Raw genomic sequence first — 15,957 nt, forward strand, 5'->3', positions numbered from 1 at the left:
TAGAGGAAAAACAATAAGTAAATATGATGATATATGAATCCTTATTACAGCAATTTATTATTTAAAGCCTCGAAATATTAGAAGCTTAGCTGCAGGATAAAAAAACATAAAATCATAGCCACTGATAATTTAAATTTTTGAAAGGAAATTATTTTGTTTCAGTCGTCTAAATATTCCACTATTACATTGCTAAGCCATTCTTATGGATCATCGCCGTCTGTGTTCCTTTTTAGAATTTTTCATATCCCTTCAAAAATGGAAGACTACTCAGAAAAGCTCAAGACATTTCCACTGCAATCACAATTGGCTTACGATCCGTATGGAGAAGGAAAGAATAGGTTTGTAAGAGATCTCGGTTACGGAATACAAACACCAGAAACAGCAAAGAATGGAACTTATGTTGATAAAAAGTGTCCATTCACCGGCGACATAAGAATAAAGCCCCATTTCATTAAAGGAACTGTCATCAAGATGAAAAATGAAAAAACAATAGTTGTTAAGAAAAATCGTCTTCACTATATTCAAAAATATAAGAGATACGAAAGAAGAAACACCAAATATAATGTTCATCTTAGTCCTTGCTTCTTTGGTCTTGTTGAGAAAGGAGATCAAGTGACGTGTGCGGAAACACGGCCATTGAGTAAGACTAAGTCATTTGTTGTAGTTGATTGTGTCAAAAGCATGAGAAATGGTAAAGCTTTTAAAGTATTAAATTAAAATTTCCAACAATACATTATTCTAATTCAATTTATTATTTAATATCTCATAATACAATATAAGCTGATTATTCGATGAAAAAAATTATTTCTATGATATCGATAAAGGAATTATTATTATGGCAACGATTAAAAACTTATCATGCAAATCATCTTAAATCATGATTAAAATCTTTCTTGTTTAGATGCAGCGTTAAATTTTATTTTTATTTGGTAATTATAACAGAGTATTTGTTTTTATTTAATTGATTTATAGATGTTACCCATGAATCTGATCGTGAGATATATACAAACCTTGAGATTGAGAAAGATCCTTGAATATATAGGTCTCAAAGGTCGAGAGGTATTGAAGAAGACTTTGCCGAAGAGAAGATAGCCGAAACCATAAATACGCTGTTGCTCACGGTTAATCAAGCAAGTCGTGCTCGAGAACAAAAACTAAAAATATAACCCCAAATTCAACCCATACATAAAGAATTATATATATATAATGTACTAATTCTGGTAATATTTTAATTTTCAGGTTTATCACTATTACATAAAAGTTGCAATTTTTATATCTCTATCAGATAAATTGTTTTATCTAATGAATTTGGTATTGGCACTAATTCGGGTATATTATTTAAATTTCTAGGCTGACCATTCCCATGAATAGCTGAAAGAACTCTAAGTCATTAACCAAATCGAGGCATGTATTCAAACAATAGATTTAAGAAACCCCTTGATCTATTGGGTCTTGAAAAAAAGGGAAAGTATCGAAGAACATATAAGAAGAGGATATAGCCAAGTGTGTATCTATGATATGTGTATGGTAGGTAAATCAATCATGTTTTGCTTGAAGAGAAAATCGAAAATTACAGTACCAAAATTAACGTACAAATAAAAAGATTTATACAATTCCCGTAAATAAAAAAAAATTGTAATTTTATCTAACCTATTAAGAAGGAATTCTCCCTAATTTACAAAGGAAGAACACGAATAGTATTATACGTCATAACATGAGGGTATGTGGTCACAAAATACTATAAGTCACATGTATTAGGGGTAGGAAACGCCAATTGGAGCAGAAGCATAGTTTTGAGTAAAACACTTGAAATGATAAGTCTTGAAAAGAGGAACAAGCATTGTGGAAGATTGTAAAAATGATAATTTTGAAATAAATAAAATCTAAGCTTGTTTTAAAGAGCAATATAAATTTATGCTTGTGCGAATTTCAATTGTCAAGAATCAAATTAACCCATGATTTAAACTAATGTCATTTTGTCTTAGAAAAAAACATGATTTACTAGCAAATGAAGACCCTTTAATTTTGAAAGTCATAACTTAAATTGCACTATACATCATAAAATTGGATGGCCTGGTCATAAAAATACTATAAATCGTGTATAAAAGATTCTAGAATTCAAATTGAAGCAGAAACACAAAAAATGGGATTAAAGAACTTGAACATTCAAGTCTTGAAAAAGGAATAAACATAATGGAAGATTGTAAGGATGGCAATGTCGAAAAAAACATTAAATAAGTTTGTTTTAAATGTAAATCAAAATTTTTTCTTGTGCTAATTTCCAAGCTAAAAATAACTAACCATAGATAATTGTTGGTATTAATGTTTCAATGAACGTATAAAGAAATTTTTTATCATATATTTACATCTGGTTGTTAGTATCGACCATAAAGTTATATAAAATGAAAAACTACTAAAGCGTAGTCCTTTTGAATTTAGTATTCGCTAGTGAATATACAAAGTAATATATCCGGCTAAATATTAATAAAAAATATCTATGGACGATATAAGGGTTTAAAGAATCCAGGAAACAAGCTAAAAGGTGCTATAAAATAAAAATCCCGCATATATTTCTAAAGTTTAAAACCGATTAATTTCCGATAGCATTTAGTGTATCGAAATTACGTTACCATTTCAATATTTTTTTGGAATAATTTCAATCACTTACTTCATGGTTCTCAGTTAACACTTAATTCATACATTTAAATACTTTTCTCAAACGTTCAATTTTTATCTCAATAGTTTAATTACTACTACGAATAAATTAAAACAAAAAAAGCATAAAATGATGCAAATATTGTTTTTCTTACGTTTTCTTACCATTTCTAGATCTAATTTTTAAATTTATATTGTAGATAAATTATTTTTGAATATATAATAAAAAATTTCCTAGTATGTTTACCATTCGAAAAGTCTACAGATGATTAGATGCATATAAGAAAATTTCTAAGATTCCATTTATCATAAAATCCACGTTCTATTATGCTTAGTGTGTATGAATTTGACTTTCGAAAAAGTTTTCTTGTGTTATTTGTATTTTATTTATAGTTGTTACAAATATGATGAATTTCTCGAATAAAACTATTGATAGGAACAATCAGTCCCAAATCAATTAAGATAAACCCTTATAAATATATATAAGCCAAGTATTCGATATTTTTAGTTGCAAAATCACATTTTCAAAAATCTATATAGCGGTGTGATAGGCTTTGCCTAGTATGAAAAAGCAATTACATAAAGTATTTTTATATGAATTATTATAATATCTATGATTTTAGTATGATTAATGTATACAGCATTTTTATAAAGTAAATAAAATATTTACAATTTTTTTATTATATATATGTTTGCTGATGGATCTATGTATCCTATATTAATTATTGATTCTGATCTATATTAATGTGCTTATATATCATTTAAAAAAAACATTATATTTAACATTTTTTTAAGCCTAAAAATAAAAAAATTATCGCTTGACGTGCGCAGAACCTCAAAATATTTTTATTCCGCCAACATATTCACTGCTATATGATATTATTTTCAGAATAGATATTTTATAACATTTACATATAATATGAAATGTTTAAATGAAGCGATTTGTTTGATTTAAAATTCGCTTTATAACACTGATTTCGATTGTCTAATTTTAGATTATTTAGGAAATTTTAAGGATAAACTGATTATTTATATTTGAAACATTTTATTTGTGTATATTTCTTGATTTTTGCGGGAGAATCGTGTATTATGAATTGATCTAAATCCTATTTTACTCAAAATCATTTTTATGATGTATAAAATCCAAGCAAACATAGATAAATATATTGATGCAAGAAATTTCTAGTTACATAAAGGTTTTTTTGATTTATTTAAAAAAATTAATAATAAATAGTGCAAATATATTGGTAGATGAATAAAATGCAAATTTATTCGACGGTTGTCATGATATTCTTTGTGATTTTTTTGAGGAAATAAGTTTAAATGTTTACTTATATTTTATATGTAATAACTTATGCGATCATAATAAATAAATAAAACATAGACTACATTGCTTTGAACAAAACCACAATAAAATATAGACATTAATCATTCATATTTTTTTTAATATTAAAAGATGTAATATTGCATAATTAATTTTGTTTCTCATTTATCTTAAATAAACATCATTAAAAATACTATAAATATGTATAAATAAATGTTTTATAAAAATATTTGATTTGGGTTAAAGTGGTTACAAAATTACATATTAAATATGTTAAGGTGTTGAAAATCCCGGACGAAGTAGAAGCATACATGCAAGCTCTCACACTTCGCAAGACACTTGTACTCATCTCATTTGAGAGAAGAAGCGCAGTTGATGGTGATCGATCTGGGGAAGGTATTAAAAGATGCATCAAGGAGTTGTGAAATATTCCCAAGTGGCTGACTACATCTAAATAGATTAAATTGATAAAAAGAAACGTAACCCATAAATAAAAAAATAAAAAAATCATTGATCAACCCACTCTAAAGATCCATTTAAAGTTGTCGCGATCAAAATATTAGTAAGTCAAACTTACACATAAATAAATTTTATAAGGCTTACTTTCATATATAAATTTGAATGATCAGTAATCAATCCACTCTATAGATCCATTTAAAGTTGAATTGATTGAAAAAGAATAGTAAGACAAACTTACACATATATAATTTCAATAAATTTTTACCCATAAAATAAAAGATCAATTTAAGAAGTGTTGCTGTATCATGTCTTTTAAACAAGGATTTGGATATTTACAAAATATTCCGTAAATTTTTGTTACGATAATTATGTGATTTTATCTATCTAGAGCATAGAGAACCAATAATTTTTATTTAAAAATGAAAAGAAAAATCAAATTTTAGTATTTTCGTAAGCTCAAAATTTTAATATTTTAACGTAAATAGACAATAAGCGATTGAAAATAACAATCTAATCTACCTAAAGCACATTTCGGATGTTTTTTTGTTATATTTGAACGGAATAAACAAATAGTTAACAAAAGGCGTCTAATGAAAAAAACCAAGTACATAAAATATGCTTATCGAAGTCTTAGTAGTAAATAGAAAACCCGAGCTTGTTTATCTGTAGAGAAAAAATGGGATGTAGGAAAAAAATATAGAATTATAGAAAAAGAAAAACTTTAAAAATAAATAACGGTCGAGAATCTTTGTGCATAATTTACCACAGTATATCCCTGGTTAAAATACATTTCTTTAGTTTTTAGCACTTTTTAACGAGACAATTCTAATACAGAATAAGGATTAGGTATTAATACAAAAGATTAAGATGCGTGTATAGTTTGTTACAGATGTCTGGTAGCTATATGGATGTATTATGTAATGAATTTTTTCTTTTTAAATGATACAGTTAGACCAGAAAAGCTCTTCTCTTTCTCAATAAAATAGTCTTTATTTTATGTTGTATATTCATTGATCTTTTTTTATTTTAAAAAAATATTTTTTGTAAAATAACTAATGGTTAGAATAAATTATGGAAAATCACAATTTTGATTCAAAAAATCCGAATTTTTGTTGTTAAACCATTTTGTTTTGTTTTCAGGTCACATTAAACACTCCGAAGATTCTGATGTAAATCGAACCAGTGCTTATATCTATAATAAGGTTTTTTGATTTAAACTAAAGCATAAGCAGACAAATACAGCGTAGGTTAAGGAAAGATCTTGAAGGAAAGTGTCTAAAATACAGAAGATGTATTGATAAAGATTGTAAGTATCATGGCATCGATTGAACATTTTGCATATCTGTTCTGTGGAATGATCTGAATTTTTGACACGTACAAATTTAAATAGCTAAAATCAAAATGAAAAATAAATGTATTTCATTTAAAAAGTAGATTTTTAATTAAAAAAATCATATCATAACAACAGAATTCGATTCTGAAAATTTCATGAATTTTTACTGCACGATAAGACAATTTAAAATTTAATAATTACATTAGTGTGTGTTAGTTATTTTTTTCAGTTTCTATTATATTGTAAAATGTGTTTCATTCGCGTTCAAATTTTTAAATAACCAGCATAAAAAAAATTCATATGAAATTTACATTAATCCAAACCATTTTTTTCGACTTTATCAACAATATATTTTAATTCCTTGGTTTCAAAATCTAGATTCAGCTTGTATATTATTAGTCAATATCAATTATGCCTGCACTTTTTGTAGGAAATATAGCCCTGTCGATACTTCTGAGTATCTGAATATTTAAACAGATAGGATGTTGTAATATTGCAATTATAAATGAAATTTGAATTATTTTAAGAATTGATCTTTCGTTTTATTTTTTTTAAAACAATGAAAAGGTTTAAGGATATTTTTTTTAAGAAAAGTAGCTACTGATAAAATACAACATATATTTTGTATTATTCAAATAAAAAAAAAATTCAATTTTTATATGAAAAATTGATTGGTAGATCTAGCTTTCTATATTTCGCATCTATATTTTATAATTTATTTTTAATTTATGGGTATAGTTTATTTTTATAAATTTTATGTGTTTACTCGTGGTCAGCCAATGGGAATATTGCACAACTCCTTGGTGCATCTTTTGACACCTTCCCCTGATCGATCACCATCAACTGCTCTTCTTCTCTCAAATGAGATGAGTTCAGGTGTCTTGCGAAGTGTGAGAGCTTACATGTATGCTTCTACTTCGTCAGGGATTTTTAACTCCTTAACATACTTTTTATGGGATTTTGTAATAATTCATTCAAAGTCATTACAAATGGTGTTATTCTTGTTTTACATTTGTAAATTAAACCAAGTTCATTCGCCAAGATGACATACTTCCTATATTTTTTATTCTCAACTTCAGTTAAGTTGTCAAGGCTTGTTATACCTATTGCAATCAGCACAAATAAAATTTTCTTTTTAAATGTATACAAAAATATCTTGTCTATTTTGTTTAATTAATATATCAGTTTTGATTCTGGTATCAACCTTTATTTCTGCATTTTCGTTTTCGTGGATCACTTGCACGGAGTGAGTTCTGATCTTTTTGGTTTTCTTAAAGTTGTATCGTCTTGATAGGAGGAAATTAAGACATTTTATGATTTGATTGTGCCTTCACGTATAATCGTGCCCTAACATTTTCTTGCATCTCATTGCAAGGTGGTCGATTGTTTTCATGGCTTCGTTTAATGTGAGCATTTTATCCTCTCACCGAATAACACATTTCTGTCTTGAATAAAACAGAATTTCCCTTCTTCACTTGGTTTAATGTTACCGTATTTTATATATCTTCATGATCGAAAAATATCAACCATATCATTATTTTTGGCATCAAAAGGTTTTTGGTGCAATAGTTTTTTTAGTTTTACACAATAGACTTTTTTGAAATTTTGATTATAAATTGTATTTCTTTAAAAAAATAAAAAACTTGTGTAACATTAACCCAATCAACTTTATAAAATCTTTCTTACATTTCTACATATTTCAAAATTAATCACAATCTAATAGCATTTAGACGTATTCATGTATCTATCACCTTTTTAACACACATATGAAATACTGGGTTTTAAAATACCCCACAACTTGTGACCTCAAATTAAATATCAAATAATTTTTTTAGAATTCTTATGGGCGTTTTTTAATCTAATTCAAATTGCTTTAGATTTTATCATGATGACAATTCTACTAAATTTGGGCAAGAATTATGTTTTCAACTTAAATCTGATGGCTTGTGCAGCATTATTCGGGTTTAGATATTTAAGGTATCGAGCAATATTTAGTACGTAAAAAAATTATATTTTTATCTGTAAAATCTTATATACATTAAATTAAAACAGAGAAATATTTATTCAATTTTATGTACATCTTCGAAAATATTCAAAACCTATCAAGACGAATATTTATTTCTTGTAATTTTTACAATGTAGATTCTAAATTTTTCACATTTACTTGATTTTGAAAGTCTACAAGAATATCATATTAATTATTTTTGCATTTAAAAGAAATAACTTATATATCATAAAATCCATGTACGTACTTTGGATAAATAGACGTCATAAAATAATTTCTTCAATAAAATACAATTTTTAAAATCGTTTTCACTCTTATCTACCATCATAAACTTAAAATTTTCAGAGGTGTTTTACTTGCAATATTTTTATTTTAAATCATTTGGTGTTAAAAACAATTATAAAATATATAATACTTATTTAAAAAACTTCTTATTTATATATGGTCAAATGTAAATAGCCCGCTGCTCAACAATAAGTGTTTGAACTAAACAGGTATTCTCTATGCTTAATCGAGAATATTGTTTTATATAAGTATACTATATTTGGAATTCTTTTGATAAAAATTTGAAAGCGGGAAATAATTATAATTCATTGATAAAAATAATTCCATATGTAATAACGTGGGATGGGATGATTACAAAATTTCACAAGAAATATTTGAAAGAACTTGGAATATACAACGAAGTCGAGGCATATGTGCAAACCATAGGATTTATAAAGGCTCTTGAACTGATAAGTCTTGAGCGAAGAAGGGTATCAATTAATATATAGCACAAGAAGAGAAAGTTAATAGTATTGATAAATTTTACTTTAAGTATTGTATCACACTATCTGCTTGAGGAATATAAATGTTAAATCAAAAATTAACCCATAAACAAAATAAATAGTCTAATTCATTGACAAAAATTTACAACATAGTAAATATGTAAGAAAAAACCACATACATTCAAACAACTAATATAAAAGAGCTATGAATATTTTAGATCGTTCCCATTGTATAGACTTCTAAACCCCCAAAAAAGGAGTGCGCACTCGCTATATTCGGCATCGTTTGTTGCATATTTGGATTTATTCTGTATGGTTCTATGGTCTTAAAATATTTAATTGTTTCTTTTGTTTAAAGCTTTAATCATTATCTTTCGATACAGGTTTAATATTATCGTTAAATAAAAACGATTCTTAGATAGGTATGAAGATCAATAACATTCATAATTTAATACCCAGATAACTAGGGCCACACAAAATACAGATAATCAGAAATATACTATAGCCAGCAGTATTCCTACGATGCAGTCGTTTGTTGATAATCTCTTTATTTAAAATAACCGACAATCCATTTACTCGTGTTAATATCTAAAAAACTATTAATTCATTATAAAAGCTTCGATTTTTCAAAAAGCGCTATTAGAAATTGTATTTGATGGAACAACAGACTTTATTCACATCTATACGCTCATTAATGTGCATATTGTTGTATTAATTGTATAAATTCGTGTTTTTTAAAGCTTGTTCTTTAGCTCCTTGTATCTGGCGTACAGTTCCCAGTTTATTTTTCGCTAACCCTAAGTCTTTCTACATCATCCTCTAGTATATCAGTCATTGATCAGAAGGTCTGCTTGTGTAAGTCTTTCATGGATATTATTGACAAAACAAACTGGTATTTATGACATTATTTCGGAGAATAAGCATATTGTCTCTTCATGGAGCAATTATTTCACAAATTATCCTATGTAAAATTTTATCTGTCGAAATTTTAGAATTAATGAGGTTTATGCTGGTCATCTTTTTTTGTAGGAAAATTCAATATGCCTAATGACTCTATAGCTCTCTAAATAGGTGAACATTGTACATTTTTTTCAAATTCTTATATGTAAAAAACAATGTCGGTATTTTTTCTTCTCCATTATATTCAAACGAAATAGTTAACAATCTGCTACATCATTTTCCCCCCCCCCCATTTTCTCTTATTATCTAATTATTATTTTTTCATCACCTTTGATCGCAATTTTCTTTCTGTCTTACATCAATATAAAGAACTGTATTCAGTTTAATTTAAAAGGGTTATTAATCCGTTGATATTTAGATCTTTCAAATATTATTCAATTTTTTTCTTTTTATTATAATTTATTGCCTCTTCTATCGCTACTTTTTTATCTAAAATTTTATTATTTTTTGTCTCTTTATTCATCTTAGCCTTTTTATTTTCACCTCTTGGCATATGCATCTTGAATTACTATAGAGCGATAAATTGAAGTCGATTTCTTATAGATTTTGCATTTTTCTTATTATATTGCTAGGCAGTTTCTTTCCTGATTTGTAAAAATTGACTTCAAAATGCTTATAATTCTATTGTAAGACGAGCTATCAAATATACTGAGCGATATTTTAAAAAAACATAGATCTCTAACCTTCTCCGTCACATAAGTCTGAAAATAATTTCTTATACTTTATAATAATTTTACAAACCAACTTGGATATTTTTTTATGGTGAAAAACATAATTTTATTGGGTTAATTTAAATTATGATGTCCATAAGTATGCTGTAATAAAAGTAAAAAATAAAATTATGTCTAATAATAAAAAATATTAATTTTTAAGCTATATTTGAACTTTATTGTTATTAATTTCTTCGAAAAGAAGGCAAAAGTTACAAAAAACTTAAAGTCGAAAATATACAGAAGAATATATATAAGTTGTTATCAAAAGAAATTATTTATTATAAAAAATTTCCAATTCCGAATCCTACATTACACAGACATATGCCCCAGCTATATTTTATAAAAAGCGCCGTTTTTAACACAATATAATAAATATATAGGATAGAAAAATTAAAAACCAATGTATAAAAAGATAGTGAATAGACACACTGTGAGGAGTGTAAGTATATTTTAAAAATCATGTATTTCTAAATTTTCATTATATATTACTAAGAATGTATCAAACGCTAATTTTTTTTGATTCTATGATAGCTTTTTTTTGCCTTAACGAGATGGCACTCTTAATAATATTTTTAGTAATATTATATAACAGATATTTATGAATGTTTATTGGTTTTATTTTTGCTGAAATATACGAATAGACCATAGATTTATACGGGCTGTGAAACACAATGCTTTAGACGGGTAAAAATACTTTCTTTATGAAAATCAGCTTAGAAGCGAGAATTGACATCAAACGCAAATTAGGCAAATTAATTTTTTTCATGTCATTATTTGGATAAAAATTCTATTACGCAACTTTTTTTAATTTAAAGTCAATCTCAAATATATTTATTACGTGACGATAAAAGGTTAAAAAAAATTGAAAAATAAATAAATGTTTATGTTTTTATAAAGGAATGGGTTGACCATAAATTTACAGGAATTGTATAAAGCCTACTTATATTAAATAATGCGTGCTATTTTTAATTGGATGAGTCTTTTAAATTGCACGTAACCTTTTTTTTATGTTTAACGAATAGATAAATATTTTATTCCAAATAATCCAATATTCACCTAGATATACAAATAAATAATAAATCAAAGAGATATATATATGAAAATAGATCATGATTACTCGCCTATTATAGTGTGATATTTCAGAAATTAATGGAATAGACATCTTATATAAAATGTAAATACAAATTATGGTATTTTGGGGATTAAAACGATGTGAGGGCAATCAATTTATAAAAATCAATCACGTTTTATTTATTTATAGGTTAATTTTCTTTTTATCAATTCCATCTATTGAGGCATGGTCAGCCCATTGGGAATATTGCACAACTCCTTGATGCATCTTTTGACACCTTCCCCTGATATATCTTCATCAACTGCTTTTCTTCACTCAAATGAGATGGGCTCAAGTGTATTGTTGATTAATGCTTATTTAAATTTATATGTGAAAGTACACCTTATAAAATTTATTTATGTGTTAGTTAGACTTACTATTATTTTTTAATCAAATCAGCAATAAATGGATCTATACAGTGGGTTGATTATTGATTATTTAAATTTATCTTGAACGTGCGCCTTATAAAATTTATTTAAGAGTAAGTTTGTCTTATATGTTTCTGAATCAAGCGAAAAGTAATACGGATCTTTAAAGCAAGCCAAATTGTTACATCCCATAAATTATTTTTAGAAAAAATATCAAGTTAATATAATGTATAATAATGCTGTATTTTCAAGTATATAATTAGTTTCTACATTTTTTTATATAGTAATTATATAAATGTTTTTCTAATGTATAGGTCAGGTTTTTATTTTTGAATATTTCAATATACAAGAATCTATTTTATCTTTATCAATATTTTTCTAATTTAAAAGTATTGTTTTTATCTTTTTCAAATGTATAAAAATTAATTGAAAATTTTTCTAATAAATTATAATTTTATTATTATCTATGTTTTATTATATTAGCTAATCTTTCTGGGTATTTCGTCTAACAATTCTATCATATTCCTGTTTATCTTTAATATAAAGATTAGCCGCATCAATATTAGCAGCACTTTCACAATTTGGTTCAATAAGCAAACTAACAATACTTAATATTATGCTCTCGGGGTTTCTTACCGGAAGCCATCTTTCACTCATCGATTCGTATCCAAAAACATCTTCCCCACTTTTATGTAAAATAGAAATACACACTTCATTCGTATTATGAGAAATATTCGGATGGAACATCTTTTTCTCAAATATAAAAGTTGGTGGATCGTCAGGATACGTGTGTGGGAATTTCATATGTGCTACGAAAAAACCATTCTCATATGGTGTGTCTGGTGGTCCAAATATTACAACCTTCCAGTTGTAGATATCGTCTTCTATACCAACCGAGAAATATTCATTTGAGCTGCTTTGCGCCCTTTTTAGATCATTTAGTAGGAGTGCAGCGCTTCTGCTTCTGTTTCCATTTTTCATTATGGGCTCGTATTTGGTTTGTGATATTTTAACACATAAATTAGATCGTATGTTTCGAAATTTTGATGAAAAGCTCTGTAAAATCCAAGAAATAACTTGTTTTAATAAAACTTTATTGAATCACCGGTTTATTTGGTAGGCACATAAATCAGCCCATAATTTTACATATTTATGAGTTATATACTAGTTCAAGGCATTTTATTTTACCCTTGAGCACAACTTAATTGATTTGCGTAAAACACCACCCTTAATTTCTGTATATAATTTTATGTCATCGAGGCATAAATTCAAACTATAGGACAGGAGAAACTCTGGAATAATTAGTCTTGAAAAGAAAGGTTGTATTTAAGAGGATGAAAAGATTTCTAAGCTAATGATAAGCTATTTCCTGGTAAACTATCAATTTAAGCTTAAAGATGCAAAAATACAAAGTTTTAACACAAAATTAACCTACAATTAAATTTTTAAATGTACATGTGCACTTTAATCTTGCATCTTTAAACAAGATTAAACCTTCTATTTAGTTTAACAACAGCATATAAAAAGATCAAACTTTCAATAATGAAAATAATAAAATCAAACTTTAAATGATGAAAATAATAAAATCAAACTTTAAATAATTATATGATTTACCGCCTTTTCTTAAGTGAACTTCAAGAGCGGTCAATAATTGATTATTTACCATGCATATTACATATGTAATTACAGTGCATTTGAAATTTACATTTAAAATAATAAAATAAATCTTTAGAACAACACAAATAAATTGCTTGAATTTATTTCAAAAAACAAAGGTCCTGTAATATTTCATAATAATATTAGTTATAGCTCTCTGAACCAAGAATTATGTAATAGTTCTGTAAGTCATTAGGTTTTCCTTTTTTTGCATATAAAAAATAAATTTATATTTTTTTATAAATTATTTAACCTCTAACACAATATTTTTAATTAAAAAATACAAGTTTTTATATACAACAGATTTAGCCATACTTCCTTTGATTTCATCCTATTTAAAACCTTTTTTAATGCTAATTTTTTATTTCAAGACTTATATTAGTTAAGTATTTTCCTCAATTTTATCGTTTGTTTGCATATTATCATAAAAATTTATATTCGGGTTAATAATTTATCTTTTCATGCAATAAAAAATTTAATTTCACCAATGTTTGGTTTGAATTTCTGATGTAATATCTCATAATTATAAACAAATATATCTTTTTATAGAAAAATTAGCGTATTTTTGAACAACTACGAAAGTTGTAGATAATGATGGCGGTAAAATACAAATACAATAATCAAGTCTTTTAAAATACAGTGGATTTTCAACCCTTGCTTTAGATAAGATTTTACATGGCCTTTAATCTTTAGATTAGTCATAAATCTTCTTTTAAACAACCAATTTGTTTATTTTAATACATGCATAATCATGCATACTATTAAATAAAGACTTTGTTAACCTAGTTTGATAATATTCTCCCCTAGCATTTTATATAAATTTTTAGGCTATTTTTCTTATACTTTTCGAGTTTGCCCGCCAGAACTTTAAATTGCTCTATATTATAGATTTTCTGCATGCTCTTTCAAGCACATAATCCTTACAGTCTTCCTCAATACATCTTCTACGCTCAAGACTTATACATTCAAGTCTAATTCTCAATACTATTGTTTCTGCATATGGTTCCGTTTTCGTTGGCATTACGAATCTTCAATACTTGACTTATAGTATTTTGTTAGTATTCTACACTATATTGTTGTTTATATAATTGCATCCTCACTGCACTCTGGATGTAGCCAAGAGTATAGATATAATGTAGCCACGGAAAATCAATTACGTTATGCTTGAAGAGAAAAACTATAATTCCAAAATTAACCCATAAATAAAAATATTCATCATCACACCATTAAGCAGTTGAAATCCCGGACAAAGTAGAAGCATACATGCAAGCCCTCACACTTCGCAAGACACTTGAACACATCTCATTTGAGAGAAGAAGAGCAATTGATGAAGATAGATTAGAGGGAGATCTCAAAAGATGCATCAGGGTGTTGTGCAATATTCCTAATCGGCTGACTACGTCTCAATAGATATAATTGATAAAAAGAAACTCTACCCATTTATAAAAAACCATCACACCATTGTAAAGAATTTACACAATATTATCAACCACAAAAATCATGACTTTTTTTAGGCCAAGAGAAAAGGGCTCTATTATCATTAATCAATGATGTTTACATTAATAAATCACAAAGGAAAATGACTTTGATAATATTTTAATTCTATTAACATCTATGGAATGATAGATAATTCATTATAAAACTTCATATTCTGGTGATGTACTCTAAAAATATATATTTATATATGTTAATACAGATCTGTAAGCTTCCGTAGCTCAATCGGTAGAGCGTTGTGCTAATAACGCAAAGGCCGGCGGTTCAATCCCGCTCGGAAGCAAATATTTTGAACCGTTAAAGAAAGAATATTTGATGATTATTTTCTTATAGAGCAGTATCATATTTTTTAAATGTAATAGAATTGGCGAAATTTATGTCTTTTTTCAAATGAGGAATTCTAGTGATAATAATTATAAAAATTTTGGTCATCTATTTTGATAAGCAAAATTATCGGGTTTAAAACAAATTTCTTTTTGTGACAGATCCTAAATATTTATTTATAAATTCTAGACGAATTTACAGATTTCTTTTTTTTATTCAATCATATTGACTTCTTTTTAGAAAGTTCTCTTCAATGATCAGGTACTTTTTGCTTATCTGATGGATCCCACACGTGGCCTCATATTTCTTGTAACCTGTTTAATATCTAATGATTAGAACTGTTTTACCAGGCGGTAGTCGATATATAGGGGGACAATATTCTATATACTTTCCGTCACAGGTTAATTATGCTACTACCAATATATTTGTAGAACGTTGCAGAGTTCATTCAGTCTTCGAGGCACGTTTTCTGCGTTTATCACAGTGATCTCCCAATTTATTCACGGCTTGCCAGTTTTGTTATAATTATACATTATAGTTACGACAGACCACCCCCTTGCGGCAATTTTTCGTTTTGTGTGAATTCAACGTATTCCCGGGTTGCGCTGCGGGTAAATTCAGGCAACTTTTTAAAGCGTTTCTAAAAAAAACACACCACCGCACCCTTTATTTGTCAAGCAAGGTTCATGAATAAAAAAGATAAAATAATTGTAACCCTCATAATAAGTTCTACAATCTTATACATTCCCAATAAGTTATGCGTATTAACTGGTGTCTCATAAGGAATT

The 15,957-nt window shown here is 26.9% G+C and overlaps 1 non-coding gene across 1 annotated transcript; it reads left to right on the forward strand.

Moving 5' to 3' along the window:
- The first annotated feature begins 15,055 nt into the window (after positions 1-15,055).
- TRNAI-AAU (transfer RNA isoleucine (anticodon AAU)) lies at positions 15,056-15,128 on the forward strand. Its single transcript has one exon. It is a non-coding gene; the product is annotated as a tRNA-Ile (tRNA).
- The last annotated feature ends 829 nt before the right edge of the window (positions 15,129-15,957 follow it).

This window comes from Rhyacophila brunnea, unplaced genomic scaffold, assembly GCF_057557595.1.
Source record: "Rhyacophila brunnea isolate RB1 unplaced genomic scaffold, BYU_Rbru_1.0 scaffold_163, whole genome shotgun sequence".
Lineage (NCBI taxonomy): Eukaryota > Metazoa > Arthropoda > Insecta > Trichoptera > Rhyacophilidae > Rhyacophila > Rhyacophila brunnea.